Here is a 16,393-nt window from a genome sequence, read left to right as displayed (position 1 = left end):
ACCAACACACAGAAATCATTCTCATTTCTATATATAATAATGAACATGCAAAAACTAAAATTAAAAGCATAGTACCATTTACATCAGTTGCAAAAAATGAAATACTTGTGTATATCCTTAGAAAGTATATATTGAATGTGTATGCTAAAAGTTATGAAATGCTGATGAAAAAATTCAGAGAAGACCTAAATAAATGGGGGGATATACCCTGTTAATGGATTGGTAGACTCAACATAATGAAGATATCCATTTGTCCTGGTTCATAGACAGCTGTCTTCTCGTTACGGGCTCACATGGCAGAGGGGCAAGGGAGGTCTTATAAAGGCACTAATCCCATTTATTCTAACTTCGTGACTGAATCCCAAAGGCCCCGTTCATGAGGGCTCCACCCTCACAGCTTCCTAAAGGTAGCACCCCCTAATACCACCACACGGGGTTAGTTTTCAACATACAAATTTTTTGAGGGAGGCACAACAAACATTCAGGCTATAGAACTGTCTTGAAGAAGTACAAGTTGATGTATCAAGTCGATGTTTTATCTTAGTAACCACCCTGCAGGGTGAAGAGTCCAGGGGGGTTAAGAGATACACCTATCAATAGCCTGCATCCCCACCTTTTAGACCATGCTGTTGGTACTTGGCCCCACTGTACAATCCCAAGGTATACGTGGGCTTCTTCCTTTGCTCTATTTTGAAGGCAGACTGCACTGAATGTGCCCATCTGGGCCCCTGGAGTGGCCAAGAGTGCCATCCCCAAAACTGTGGACCAAGTCTGGTTGTGCATGCAGAAAGATTCCACGTAGGCATGCAAAGCCCGTCGTGGTACGAGACACTGCCTGAGATAGGCAGAGAAGGAGGATGGGCGACATATTTTGGTTCTCTCTCTACTCCTATGTTTCAGCAGGGAGACTTCAAAGACTTTACAAAGAATTTTCAATTTTCAATTTTAACTTGGAATTCCTAATCTATTGAAGGTATATTTATTAAACTAAGATGGTAGAACATTACATTTGATATAGCTTTATTTTATAACTTTAAAGCACTTACAACTATGGTATGGTAGAATTCTTGGTATACTATAGAGGGGACTCTCAAGCCCCTCTGGTATGAGTGGCAAGGCTAGGCAGCAGGCATGTGCTCTCTTCCCTCGACATAACAACCAGAAGATCAACCTAAAATACCATAACTATGATAATACTTCCAGGAAATCCTCCTACAGTTTTAGTCAATAATTCTAGATTTGAAGATTCTGGAGAGGAAGGAAGGACATGGTCTTCTGAATTCAATAGCCTACAGATCCAGATACAATAAAAACAGTAATGATTACCATGTACCACCAGGGACCATATTAAGTGCTTTACATGAATTACCTTATGTCATCCTCACAACAACTATATAAATGATGTGCAATTCATCTTATTATACAGATGAGGAAGCCAAGGCTCGGAAGGTATGTTCCAGATAATACAGGTTAAAAGAGACAGAATGCAATTCTGTCTTACTCCAAGGCCAATGCTCATAACTATCCCTTGTCTGGCAATAGATCTATCTAGAGTCAGGTGTCATATTCCCTTAAGTGCTGGGTTAGAGGAAATGTTTCCTTTGAAAAGGCCACAGCACTCTAGGGAGACATTTATGCCAGGGTAGATCCCCAAAATCTATTCCTACTCTAAGTTTATCAACTTAGCCTTATGTTATTATAGAAGTGTGATTTCTGTCATTATCAGTAACTGATATCAAATCCAAAAGAAGGGGAAACACCAGGGAATAAGGATTTAGAATATCAGATGAAAGATATGGACCAACAATTAGATTTATAGATACTAGAAAAAAAATCTTAAAGAAAAACATAAGGAAATTCCATGGAGACTATGAGTCTACAACCTAGTCTGACAGTTTCATGTTGCACCATAATTTAATAGAATGGAGGAATACAGTCTCTAAAGTGTTTATATTAAAGTACTCATGAATAATAAAATCATCTTCATTTTAGATGGTCACATATTCTAGTTACCTTATTTTATGGCCTTCCAAATGGTGAGAGGGCAAGGATTGGATGATATTAAGTCAACTTAAAAGCAACTGCTTAAGTTGTTTAAGATTGAGATAATTCCTATTTTGTGAGAACTAAAAACCACTGATGAATAAATCAAGGAAGGAAGACATTTATGAAGGCATGAAACATCACTCAGAAACGATCGCCTTCTAGTTAACACTCCATGTAACAATTTGGCTTCTAAGGGAGTTGGCTGTATGGTTTAGTACACTATTTTGTCAATTTTATGCAGAAAATAATATATTTAGATGCTACAATATAGCACTGTATAAATGTCCCAACATCTCCATGTTAGAAGTACATGCCCAATAATCTTCCAAAAAATATGTGTATATTAATTTGCCATTGAACAAATGATAGAGCCCTATAAAAAAAAAGCCAAAACTTTTCTTTCCTAGCTTTACTTTACAGATAGAATAATATTGTGCCATACTATCTAGTATTATTACTGACATAAAATTTTCTTCTAGGATGAAAATGTAAGGTGAATGATAAGTTTCCTTCTGAGCTGGCATCCTCACCACAGAAGATAAACCTCTAATACACCATAAAATCACAAACTGCCTAATGTAATAAATTTCTTTTCCGGATAGCATTATCTTTCACCTACTTATTTCTTCCATCTTTCATCCATGGAGTTCTACATTATTTTCACATTGTATGCAATGAGGAAGTCAACTTCATAACTAAACAATCTTTGCCCTTGACAAGTCCATTAACCACAAAAAGTGAGACCCAGGCTTTCAGCTTGTCATCATTTGTCCTCTTAGATATCATGTACATGTGAGTTCCCACCCACGAGCACATGCATTCTATCTAATTCTATATACTCCAGGTTTGTTTGACTTTGCACCTTTTGTCTACTTTATTTTACATTTTATTGCTTTTACACAGAAAGTATGTAGAAGAAATTCACAAGCTTCAAGAATTTCATATATATAGTCTCTTTTCAGTTTGCCAAACTACCCTGTGAAATATTTTCCTCTCCATATTCCAAAGTAAATTTTAAAATCCTCATTTGCCTTCAATAACTCCCTAGTCTGTGTGTCAAAAAACCTTCTCTTTAAATCATTCAACAACACATATTTCCAACTACCAAACTAAATATATATATACATATATGTATATACATACATACGTGTGTATACACATCCACATATACATATGCATATTATAAGCAGCAAACTCACCTTCGCATTTGCTGTTGCAACTTATTCCACATTTATTTTCAGTTCACATCAACACAGGTTTTTTTTTTTTCATCTAAAGCCAAACAAAACACAAGACAATAAATTTAGAGTCTCCTGCTTATATTCCAAAAAATTATCCCGTGAAAGATGACAATGAGGTTTTACTCCTCTAGAGAAAGAAATCAATCTCTAAAATAATGTCCTAGGAAATGGCTTTTCCCTAAGATTTTCTTTTCTATTTATATAAAGCAAAAAGAATACAAATAGGAGAGGCATTTGAGCAAATCAAATGGTAGGAAGTTTCCACATTAGGCACACTTTTCTTTTCCTGTTTAGAAAAGTTTTATTTTAAGCTGTAAATATTGCAGAATATTCAGAAAGGCATTTATCCACCCTCATTTTTTCCTGAAATTTTAACTGTCTTCTTTAGGGCTTGGTTATTACTTGAATAATCATAATAATCATGACCACAACTAAGAGTATTTTTAGTGAATATGAAATAACTTGAAAGAACTGGATCTTAAAATAACTGATCTTGAAATGATCTCTGAAATAACTGAATCTTTATGTGTAAGAGATATTTAAACCCCCAACACCTTCTAATGTTAATCTACGTTCAATTAATTACATTAATTATAATCATAATCTATTAATCTCAATTGAAAATGCAAACACCTGTCAAGGACACTGTGTCTGTTGTTTATGGATAGGTAACATGATGCAGATTTTGCACCAATACAGCTACATTTAAATCCTTTGTAAAACCAGGAGTAAAACAGAGAGGAGCTTTCATTCAATTATCACAAAATCCAGAGAACCTTCAGAAATGCTCACTCAACTCTTTTTCTAACCATACGCTACAATGGAGGCTTGTTTTTCTTGTTGTTCTAAGATGCACAGATTTTGGAATTCAGAGTCAGACAACTTGAGTTCAAGACCTGGTCCTTGCTGATTGACAAAGAGCAAATTATTTAGTATTTGAGACGTGCCTACCTGTGTATAAAATGGGCTTTTGGGGTTTTGTGATGACTAAACATTACTGCACATGTAAAGCGCTTAGCTCCACTCATTTCTGGCTCATGGCACCTGTTCAATAAACATCACCAGCTGCTGCTACTGCTGCTACACTTGCTGAGACCCGGGAACACTTGTTCTTTCTGTTAGATACACAAAGATTCTACTGGATATAGTTCAAAAGATGTGGGGTTTGTTTGATTGACAAAATCAGAACATCAAGTGCAAAGACGAAGGAAACATGGTACTTTCCCACCATGTTTGACAACTGATCCTTCTTGGCCTTCCCACCAGCTATTCAAAATAGGTATTAATGCTACCTTAGTCTAGACAAAGCAATATATGTGGTCACACAGCTCAGTAAAGGGCAGAGCTTGGATTCCTATCTCTGAATCCCGTAAACTTTCCTTTTCACTGTCTGTAAACACACACATTAAATTGAGAGGAAAGGGCGCCTGGGTGGCTCAGTTGGTTAAGCGACTGCCTTCAGCTCAGGTCATGATCCCGGAGTCCCGGGATCGAGTCCCACATCGGGCTACCTGCTCAGCAGGGAGTCTGCTTCTCCCTCTCCCGCTCTCCCCCCTCTTGTGCTCTGTCTCTAAAATAAATAAATAAAATCTTTAAAAAAAAAAATTAAATAAATAAATAAATAAATAAATTGAGAGGAAAGGGGAAGGAACTCCCAAACCCTCCTTTTCGCCTGATTCATAAACATGAAAGAGTAAATACCATTCTAAGGTTTGCTTCCATAAATTTTGTCATATGAGAGGCAATCAACAAGGCCCTCTGAAAAACTCACAGTTACCTGTGTATCCCAAAGGCTCTCGAAGTTTCTCTTAAAGACAAACACTCCTTAGAGAGATTTTATGACCTAATCCTTGAAGAAGAGTTAGTTGACCAATACCTGAGTTTGAGTGGCTGACAAAATGGAAGGCAGAATTGGGAAGTGGAGGGGTTGAAGGTGGAACAAGAACTGGAAGAGAGGTCCAAGTTGGAGTCACAGCAAAATACCAAATGAGAAGATAATTCCTATTTCTTGAGTACGTATTAGGCAGAAATAAACATGTACTTTATAATTCATCTTTAACTTGGCTGTAGTGGCCTAATCATTAGCTACTGCTTATTACTATGAAACTTATCTTCCATGGGAAAAAAGAGTAAAGATATTACACTAGCTTAGAGGATAGAAATTCTGCCTGTTAGTCACAGTTCTGCCCTGTGGTACCTGTCTTGCATGGGGCAAATTTCTTCATAGTTGTGCTTCGGTTTCCTCACTTATAATAATTGCCTTTCTTCCTCACAGAGTTGTTATGAGAGAAAGTTTGAGTATATGTTAAAGCACATGGGAAAACAAAAATAATGCTGAAGAGATGCATATTATTATCATGCTACAATGGCTTAAACAAATATTTAACAAGCAAACCATTATATAGGGCATTGTTTTACTACCACTTAACAAACGTTAAGTCAATGTCCATCCTCGCAGGTATGTCCTTGAACAAGGTTGTTTTTAGTAATTATCACTTATTCTGAACTCTTATATAGAACCAAAATACAGCATTACTAAGATGGGATTCTAAGACTATTTTAACCAAAGTCACGCATTAGTCAACTCCTAAGCCCCAAGCCCTTGTCAAGTTGTGTGTGCCCCTGATTTTCACTTCAGATCATGCTGTCATCTGTAGGTAAAGAGACACATTCATCTCACTTCATCTCTGAATTGATCTGAACTTGATTCCAGACCTCAAGCTAATGCAAACTTGAATGGATCCGGTTGGCAAGCTCAGTATTTGCACACCCTTTCATATTCACAAAGATTCTGTCATTCCTACTTGAGTTCTAGCCCAAAAGAATAACTGGGAAGGAAATCTATTTTTAAAATCCCAAGGGAAAGTGTAATTAACTGCTTCCAAATTGTGACCAGTGTTAAAGAGTCTGCAGGGCAGATATTTTACTGAGAAAGAGTCTCAGGTGAATGCCTTGGCCCACACCAGTAGATCTCATTTATCAAGGAAGCAAATTCTTCTTCACAGTATTTTAATCAAGAAATCATAAAGTAGTTCTCATCCAAGTCTTCCCTCTTGGCGCTCACCAGCCTATCATTTCTCTTACCCGCTATACTGCCTGGCTATGCAACATACTTTGTCTCCAAAGCACTTTCTGTCAAAAGCAGAAAAAAAAGAAAAGAAAAGAAAAAGAAAAAAAAATCTAAATCATAAAATTTGGACCCATGCACATTTATTTTCTTCTGATAATGTCCTTCATTTCTAATGCCATTGTCTCTGTCCCTTGAAATCACTGCATTTCTTTAATCTGTCACCTTTCTTGGACTTCTCTTGTTTACTCCCATAAACAACATCACTGGGGGAAAAAAAAGTAAAGCAGAATTTGATGTTGGGTCAATGAGGATTTGAATCTTTTATTTACTACCGTAATCACAAAGCGGAATTGCTTCCTTCAAATTACACTCATAAATTATTGGCTATTATGCCTCAGTGTATTGGTGCAAAGGTTGATGCTGAATAAAGTTTTAGAGGGGCAGAGAACTTGTAATTTATATGTCACATGTGGTCATGACATACCTACTTGTCACTTGCCTGAGTAGCTACAGAGGGATGGAGAAAAGTAGTGTTAATATACCCTCATGGATGCCAAAACTTCCCCTGGCAAATGTTGTGATGCATCCAAGAACCTTGCTTGTGAGGTGACACCACTTTGCTTCTTTAACCAGCTACTCAATTTTCAATTTTCAGCTCCAGAGGACCTCGTAATTTCCCTTTAAGAAACAAAAAAATGAGGCCAAAAATAAAGCATGCTCATTTTTAGGCACAGGAGATTATCTCAGTCCTCCTAAGGCAAATTAGCAAAACAAAGCCCATAGAAACATGCACAACTTTCATTTTGTCCCTAAGCAATTGCATATTTATTCCTTTCCAGAGGAGCCAGGTGAAATTAACTCGCGGAATATGGACAAGGGATTATTTAAGTCTATTTTCCTCATTAAACCCACTGTTCAGTGTTTATGAAAACTATTAAGCCAAAGACTCATTATTCATCCTGCAGGTAAGCTGACCCTTAGGTGTGCAACTCTTCAAAATAAGGATAACTTCTCTGATTTTATTTGGGAAAAAAATTAATAAATGCAATGATTGATGCTAGCTCCAACATTAAGTTTTTCAGTGAAAAGTAACCAAAGTCAAGTGTAAAAAGCCATGTCACAAGGTGGGAGAATATATTTGTAACTTATAAACAAAAAAACCTCAACCAAAATATAAAAATATATATAAAAATTTTTATTTTTATTTTTTTAATTTAAATTCAATTAGCCCACCTATAGTACATCATTCATTTCGGAAGTAGTGTTCAATAATTTATCAGTTGTATAACACGAGTGCTCATCACATTCCAAATACATTTTTAAAATGACAAAGAAGAAATCCGAAGTCCAATAAGCAAATTAAAACCTGTACACCTCATTAGCAAGTTAGGAAATAAATATTAAAATTATAATGGACTATCAATATATACCAATTAAATTGGTAAAAATTCAAGTGGCTGACAGTGCCAAGCATTTGTGAGCACATGACACAACTGAGAACTCTCACACATGGTTTATGGGGATGTAAATTGCACTTTGGAAAATCATTTGACATTATCCATTAGAGTTGATGATGTGTTGTGTATACCCTAAAACACAGCACTGGGTATATACCTTAGAGAAATTCCTATACCAAGATAAAAGTAAGGAGGTCAGCAGCAGCAAAGTACATGTGTTCACCAAACAGGAGTAACCCAAATGTCCCTGATGATAGAGGGAACATATGATTGTGGTATGCTCCTGTAATAGAACACTGGATAGCAATGAAAACAAATGAGCTTCAGCTACACAAAACTATATGGATGAGTCCAGGGGTTATATCACAAATATTGAATAACTGATGTGACATTGATTTCAACAAACAGAAAACATGACAGATATTAACAACTCCTATAGGTCTGCTGGAATAATATCAATGAGCACTAGATAAATGTAAGTACTATATGCAGCCAGAGGACTTTTAGGGGGCTGGCAAAGTTATGCTTCCTTACTCGGGAAGGGGTGACCGTCATTCACTATACAGCTATTCTTATACCTGAGATACTCTATTTTATGCCATTTTCTAAATGTAGGAAATATTTTACAATAAAAATATACAGACATGGAAACAAAAAAAGAAAACCAAAGTTGCATATACCTGTAAGGGTATTCTCTTCTGGCACTGGGTGGAGATAGTTATTGAACCTATCAAAGTGATATGATGAGCACTGGGTGATATACTCAACTAAGGTATCATTGATCATTATATCAAAAACTAATGATGTGCTATACCTTGGCAAATTGAATTTAAATAAAATAAAATAAAAATAAAATAAAATATATTTTCCTATGAAAGTTTTAAAGCTACTTTTCATTTTTTCAAGATTTTCAAAATTGTTACCTCATCCATACAATTGTGGTTGCCTCCACACCACTTTAATCAGCGCTGCCACTTCAGAGCTCAATGCTGTTGCTTCTTCCTAAGGTGCTCCTAATCCAGGCAGGAGCACCTTAGTAACCAGTGTACTGGGCCAGGAGTAATGTCCTCACTTATCACCATCATGCTTGCCATATGCCCAATGAGTGATCAAGTTCTAAAATCCACCTGAATGGTCTACTTTCTAAGGTGAATTCTGGTACCAGTTTTAGTCTAGGTTTTTCTAAAGCAGATACTAAGGTAAATACTTGTGTACAGGTAATTTTGGGGGAGAATGATGCCATTAGCAGGAATCAGAGACGGGAAGAGAGGCCAATACGATAATCCAAAACCAAGGATGACTAATAGTCCTGCAGGATCCTGGGTGGGGGATGAAAAGCCATTAGTTCCTGTCCCTCGGTGACCAAGGGTGACTCAAGGAGGGTTAACTCCTTCGCATCTCCAGGTTCCACATGCCTGAGTGCTGAGAAGCTTCCTCTGAGTGACTTTCACCATAAAAGCAGAAAAGGCTCAGAGCAAGAATCAAGAGTATGAAGTAAAGGTTTGAGTTGAGGATGTCTTAGGTTCCCCCTTCACAAAGCTTGTTGATGCTTGCAAGAAACTGGTCACCACAAGAGTGGCTGGACCAATGGGGAGTGATAGACAAGTGGTGCCTGGTCCACCGGTATAAATCTGTTTAGGGACTTTCCAGCATCAATTCACCTATTTTTGTAACAGAATCTCCATTTCATTGAGGAACCACTTATCCTCCACTTTCAGTTCCTGTGATGAGTCTGTGGTCGAAGCCACACCAAGCTCTGGAGGTGAGTTTGTGAATCAGCTCTGGCCATTCACTGCCAGTGAGTCTCCATTTGGGAGTCTCTTGTTGGAACTGTGAACAGAGGAGATTTTCTATCATTAAAGCTAGGAGGGTGTATGTCTGGGGATTGTCACATGGGTCTAGGCTGCCTATAAGTGAAACCAGTGCAATGGAAACCTGGGTGCAGAGAATAAAACAGAAAGATCTCAGATAATGTTATTTAAGTGTCTGCATACAACCATGCATGAAGCCAATGCACTTGTTCTTTTTTTTTTTTTTAAATACAAGCCAATAAATTCAGGTTCCTCTCTTTTTCCTTACCAGTTTCTAAACAACCCCAAGAAAAGCTGTTGTGCCTAAGATTTTTTTTAAGATTTATTTATTTATATATAGAGAAAGAGAGAGAGGGCAGTGGGGAGGGTCAGAGAGAGAGGGAGAGAGAGAATCCCGAGCAGACTCCCCCCTGAGTGCAGAGCTCAATGCGGGGCTCAATCTCACGACACCGACATCATGACCTGAGCCAAAACCAAGACTGAGCCACCCAGGTACCCCTGTTGTGCCTCAGATTTTTAAAAAGTTGTTTTCAAATAAGAATGAGAATTGAAACTTAATAGGCTGTGGATGAATTTGCGATATTGTTTTTGCACAATTATTGTAGACATCAATTCACATGCGTAAATTCTTCGTCACTTTGACAATACCTATCATTGAAGGAATAATAACTCCGGCTCCTTAGAGAAAGAAGAAATGTAAATAAAACCTATTATAAGGACTTGGATGATTGAAAGCACAACCTAGGGCCTTGAGGTCTCCTCATAAGTTTTTCTTTGACCAACATTTGTGGTCAGAGCATTAAAGTTAGTACCTGCTTCAAAAAAATTATTTTTTCCAAACTTCAGAACATATAAGACAAGGCAAGGCAAAGACAAGTGTATAATTACATGGAGAGTGCTTTCTTATTTTCTTTAAAGGTACCATAATGCAGCAGAGATTCACATTCCTTTCTGTGGAACATGGAGCTGTTCTACCATTTAGATGCGGTGGTTCTCTCTGGCTGGAAAGTCAGTTTGATTTTATTCCCTCTTAACAGTTTTGATTTTCTGACTATTATGATGGAATCGGCTGTAGGCAACTCTGTGAATTCATTGCATAGCATTCACTAACAAGGGGATATTGTAAAAATAGGTGTGGCATTACCTATATATGGACTGAATATGCTGGGGAGAGAAAAAGATAGATAAATGGACAGAGAGATAGATGTGATACACACATTAATAAATATATTTTCATGGGAACCAAAAGTTCACATTATTTATACAGTTATCTCATTTAAATGATATAATCTACTTATGAAGTAAAAAATTTTATCCAGATTTTAGACATGGCAAAGTGACATTAACCACTGATACACACTTAGAGCAAAGAAATAAACTCTCTTTATTCCTTTTTTTCTTTTTCTAATGTTCTTTCCACTCCACTGGAATTGAAGTTTTTGCTAATAAAAGAATGATATTTTTATAAAAACTGGCTAGGATTTTAGATTTGTTCATCCTTCTGTGATTTCCTATTGCTCTTATAGTCTGCACTAGTAACATTACAAAAAAATTTCTTAAGGTTTTGCACCCTCAGATTATTGTGCATAATTTCAGAGGATGCTGTACATACATCTACTATAGCATTAATCATCTTGAATTATAATTATCTCCATGTAGTACACTTCTGGTGGACCACACAAATCTATTTCAGATGCTTCTTCTTTGTTAATATTTGTGCAAAAATCAGGGGGTTATGTGCCTCACCTGATGTTGAGTCCCTCAGCAACACCAACACCACACCAAATTCACTGGGTGAATTTTGGCTATTGAAACTTTGACTCTCAAAAACAAATTAGTATTTCTATTGCCCTTATAAATGATAAGTATAGAAATTGTCACAGGATATACAATTCTGACCACTGAAAAATGAGGGGTTACTAACAGGAGATGTCTGAGCAATTTTTATTTACTAAAAAAAAACATAACTAGAGATGGCTATGACCCATGATTCCCCTTCTCCCTTCTGGTTTTGGATGGTATTGTGTGAGGATGTTATGCTTGGAGCTGCAGCTTGATGCTGTCAATGTAAAGCCGATAAAAAAAAAAAAAGACAGTTCATTACATATGGCTGAGAGAAAATATAAACAAATAAAAACAAAAACAAAAACCCTGAAGCACTCCTCTCAGTTTTGAGCTTCAGGATTTTCTAATTTTTACTGCGCACAAAGTACACAGGTTTTGTTTCTTGCAGCCAAAAGCATCATATTAGAAACAGCATGTATGTATTTTTTTGTAACAAATAAAACTTTGAGTAACAGGAGGACAAAGATTCCATCTTACTAATCTTTGTAACTACAGTGTCTCATACCAAGCATAGTGAATTCTCAGATGTTGTTAGTTGAATGAATGCATGAAGCGAACAACTTTCAAAATATTGAAAAAAAGAAAAATCATGCTAATACTGTCACTTCTCAACCAGTTTTTGGCAAATAATAACAATCGGAATTTTCATTGTAGAAGCCTTTACAGGGTAGAAATTCTGAGAATATTTGGTCCATTGGATTAACAACTTAGACAAGCGTAGAGTAACTGAAGTTTATTGAATTCATAAATTAGTCACTGGAAGTCTTTGTGTTTAATACAGGGTATCATTCATTTAACTAGCAATTTCTGTTGTGCTCTTCCTTTAGAATGTCTATTAATACGGGTCATCTGCTAGAACCCGGGCATCACTTTGTTCTCTAGACTCTGTCTCATTTTTGGCAGACCTTCTAATATGAGAATGACATCTAGAACAGAGAATAAAGTAAAATAAGTGAGTACACCGGTGGCTTTTTTTAAAAAGCCCACAAATGATTGATAAGTAAATGGAATTTTTTGGAAGTTTCATCCCTAAGTTGAAAGAGAACTTAAAACAAAAAAGGATTCAATTTTCCACATGGTCAGGGGCTCTATCTGAGCTTGAGGTGACCCCCCCAAACTCTCCTTTCTTCCTGTGCCACAGAATGTGGGCTGATGTTTCTCTGTTAACCTTCTCTTTTTTTTTTTTAAAAGATTTTATTTATTTATTTGAGAGAGAGAGAATGAGAGACAGAGAGCATGAGAGGGAGGAGGGTCAGAGGGAGAAGCAGACTCCCTGCGGAGCAGGGAGCCCGATGCAGGACTCGATCCCGGGGCTCCAGGATCATGACCTGAGCCGAAGGCAGTCGCTTAACCAACTGAGCCACCCAGGCGCCCTCTGTTAACCTTCTCTTATTCCTTTGAGCTGTCAAAGCAGTTTTGCCAACACACTTGAATAGACTGTCCATCGTAATTTCATTTAAAATATATTCAAACATAAAATATATCCACCTGCCAGAAATATTTAAATTTAGTTTATTACAGATTTTTTTTAATGAAAGAAAATTACTTCCCATAAAAGATATATCTTATATATTGTATCTCTCATTTGGGGCTAATATTTAATTTATAATATATATTTCTTTCATCTAACTTTATCATCCTAAGTTTTTAAAACCTGTGATGTTAATCCACAACAGACATGTAATTCCTTGCATTTATTCAATCACAAACTTGATCCTACAGTGACTTTAGCATGCATATTACTACAAGCAACAGAAACCAACATTGGCCATCTTAAACCTACATGGATAGATTAGATAGATGGATGGATAGATAGATAGACAGGTATAAAGAGAGAAAAAGACAATAGATAAATAGATAGATAGATAAAATAACTTACTGAAAGTATAGGGAATCCAAGGGAAACCTGCATAGTTTGTCTCAGAAATTACAAGAACCAAGGCAACTCCAGGGTCTAGACAAGTAGAATTTATAATCAATGACTTCAGGGAATAATCTGAGGAATGAATTAATTCCAAATACATTTGTACTTGGGCCACCCCACTCAGGATTAAAAATCCAGAAAAAAGACAATTTGGATTAAGTTTAAGGACCAAGATTAGTGTCTATTACTCTTCTAAGATAGCCTTCAATATAGAAAAACTAGTTCCTCAAGCAAAAACTATAGAGCTATTACTAAAAAAAAAAAAAAAAAAAAAATAGAAAGGGACAACCACATCCAGCGATAGTGGGCTTCACAATCTAATCACCAATCTTCCTGGATGTGCAATTCATGACCCAGGTCATAACTTCATCTTGCTTTCATTTATTAAGATCTACTTAGTATTCTTCTGACTTTTGAGTTTTGCTTCCTCCTAGGGTACAACTCACACTCTCTCTACTGTTGGATACTTACTCCATGTAAATCTTCTGCCAGGCCTGGCCCAACAACAAGTGCCCTCCATGCTGACGCATTGGTGTCTAGATTACTCTGGCTCAATGAAAAAGGTCCATTGAAAATGCTATACCAACCCTTTCATTAAATGTGGTAGGTGCCAGCTTAGGTGCTACGGCAGGTGGGGAGGTGGCGCAAGGGTGAGCTAAATAAAAGAAACATTTTATCTTTAATGGAGATTACAATTGAGAGGCAGAGACAGACATTAAGTAGTGACTCGCACAAAGGAATGAAAACTATAACCGTGAGTAGTGCTACAAAATAGAAGGTCACTGTACTATGAGAGGGAGAATTTGACCATGTCTGCAAGGTCAGGGAAGACTACCTTAAAGGAGGAACAATTACAATGGGATCTGAGGAAATAATAGAAATTAAACAGGTAAAAGGTAAGGTAAGTGGTGGCCAAGGACAATGCACCAAATAGAGGAGAAGGTTTTGTAAAATTCTGAGGTGGAATGGAGACTGACCTGCTCAAGGAAGAGAAGAAAGCCAGGGAGGCTGAAGAGCAGTGACTGCACTAGAAAGAAGGCCTGGGAATTTTGGATTTGCTTTTTTTTTTTTTTTAAATTGTATTTATTTATTTTAGAGAGGGAGAGCTCATGTAAGCAGGGGGAGGGGCAGAGGAAGAGGGTGAGAGAGAATCTCAAGCAGATTCCCTGCTGAGCCAGAGCCTGATGTGGGGCTCGATCCCATGACCCTGAGATCATGACCTGAACCGAAACCAAGAATTAGATGCCTAACCCACTGAGCGACCCAGGCACCCCTGGATTTGTTTTGGATTGGTATGAGATGACGCTGGAAAATTAGGCAGGTGCCAAACAACTCAGCATTTTATAAGCCATGTTAAGAATTTGATCTTTATCCAAAGAATAATGAAAAGCCAATGAAGTGTTTTAAGCATGATCAGATTTGCATTTTAAAAAAAAGATCCTCTCTCTACAGAATGCAAAATATGTTGGAGAAAGGCCAGAATAGGAGCTAGTGTTTCAACTAGGAAGCCATGGCATAAGTCCAGGCAGTGATGATGATTATTTAAGTTAGGGTGATAGATGGAGATATACAGGAGGGGGGAAAAGATGGCAGAGGAGTAGGGGACCCTATTTCAACTGGTCCCTGGAACTGAGCTAGGTATCTACCAGACCACTCTGAGCACCCACGAAATCAGCCTGAGATATAAGAAGATCTGGATCTCTACAAACAGAATATCGCAGGCAATTGGTTTTGAGGTATGAAGTGGGGAGCCGTGATTCCGAGGGCAGATACCGGATGATAAACGGCAGTGGGAGGAAGCCTGGCTGTGGGGATCCTACACCACCAGTGAGCGACAGCCTCACACGCTGGGGACGGGGCACAGACTCGCAGATCAATAGTAGCAGGGAAAGGACCTTGGGGTAGCCCCCAGGAAGGAAACCTGGAGCGGTGGGGTCACGCGTGTGGACTGGAGGCAGCTGGTGGTTTTAGAAGCACAAAGGGCAGAGACGTGCCCCGACCTGGAGGCACGACTGGGAGCACTGTGGAGGGGTGCACAACCTAGGACGCTGCAGTTTATAGCAGCACGGACAGAGATGGAGATAGTGTGGCCTGGAGAGCTCACTGAAGAACAGGCTGTGATCTCTCTGCTCTGAGGCAGAGGGTTGGAAACAGTCTCTTCTGCTCTGACTCTCAGAAGAGACGCGGAAAGCCGCCAGGGAAAGCTGCCAGAGAACAAAAGCCCCAAAAAACTGGTTCCCACTGAGCCCATCCCCCACCACAGGGGGGCAGGGCAACTCTGCCCAAACAGGGTTGCCTGAGTTACAGCACGGCAGGCCCCTCCCCAAGAAGACAGGCTGGGAAAACAAGAGGCCAGCAACCCTAAGGTCCCTAGAAAACAGGTGCATCTTGCTTGGGTTCTGGTTAATAATTTGGACTCTATATATTCCCTCAACCACCCATCAACAGAATGACTAGGAGGAGGAATCCCCAAAATAGGAAAGACTCAGAGATTATGACTTATGCCACAGATTTACAAATGGATGCAGATATAACCAAGATGTCGGAGATGGAACTCAATTGTGAAGACAATAGCTGGAATGGGGAAATCAATTAATGGCAACATAGAGTCTCTAAGGGCAGAAATGAAAGCTGAATTGGCAGAACTTAAAAATGCTATCAATGTAATCTAGATAATCTAACAGCTAGGGTAAGTGAGGAAGAAGAAGGAATTAGTGACCTGGAAGACAATTTAATAGATAAAAAGAGAAAAGAGGAGGCCAGGGAAAAACAACTCAGAATCCATGAAAATAGAATCAGAGAAATAAGTGACACCATGTAGGGTTCCAATGTCAGAATTATTGGAATCCTGGAGGGAGTGGAGCGAGAGAGAGGACTAGAAGATATATTTGAGCAAATCATAGCTGAGAACTTCCCTAATCTGGGAAATGAAACAAACATTCAAGTCCTAGAGGCAGAGAGGACCCTTCCCAAGATCAAGGAAAACAGGCCAACACCCC

The sequence above is a fragment of the Leptonychotes weddellii genome, chromosome 1, assembly GCF_054177405.1.
Source record: "Leptonychotes weddellii isolate Sample4059 chromosome 1, ASM5417740v2, whole genome shotgun sequence".
NCBI lineage: Eukaryota > Metazoa > Chordata > Mammalia > Carnivora > Phocidae > Leptonychotes > Leptonychotes weddellii.
The sequence above is the reverse complement of the archived record's forward strand: the minus strand, read 5'-3'. Positions refer to the sequence as shown.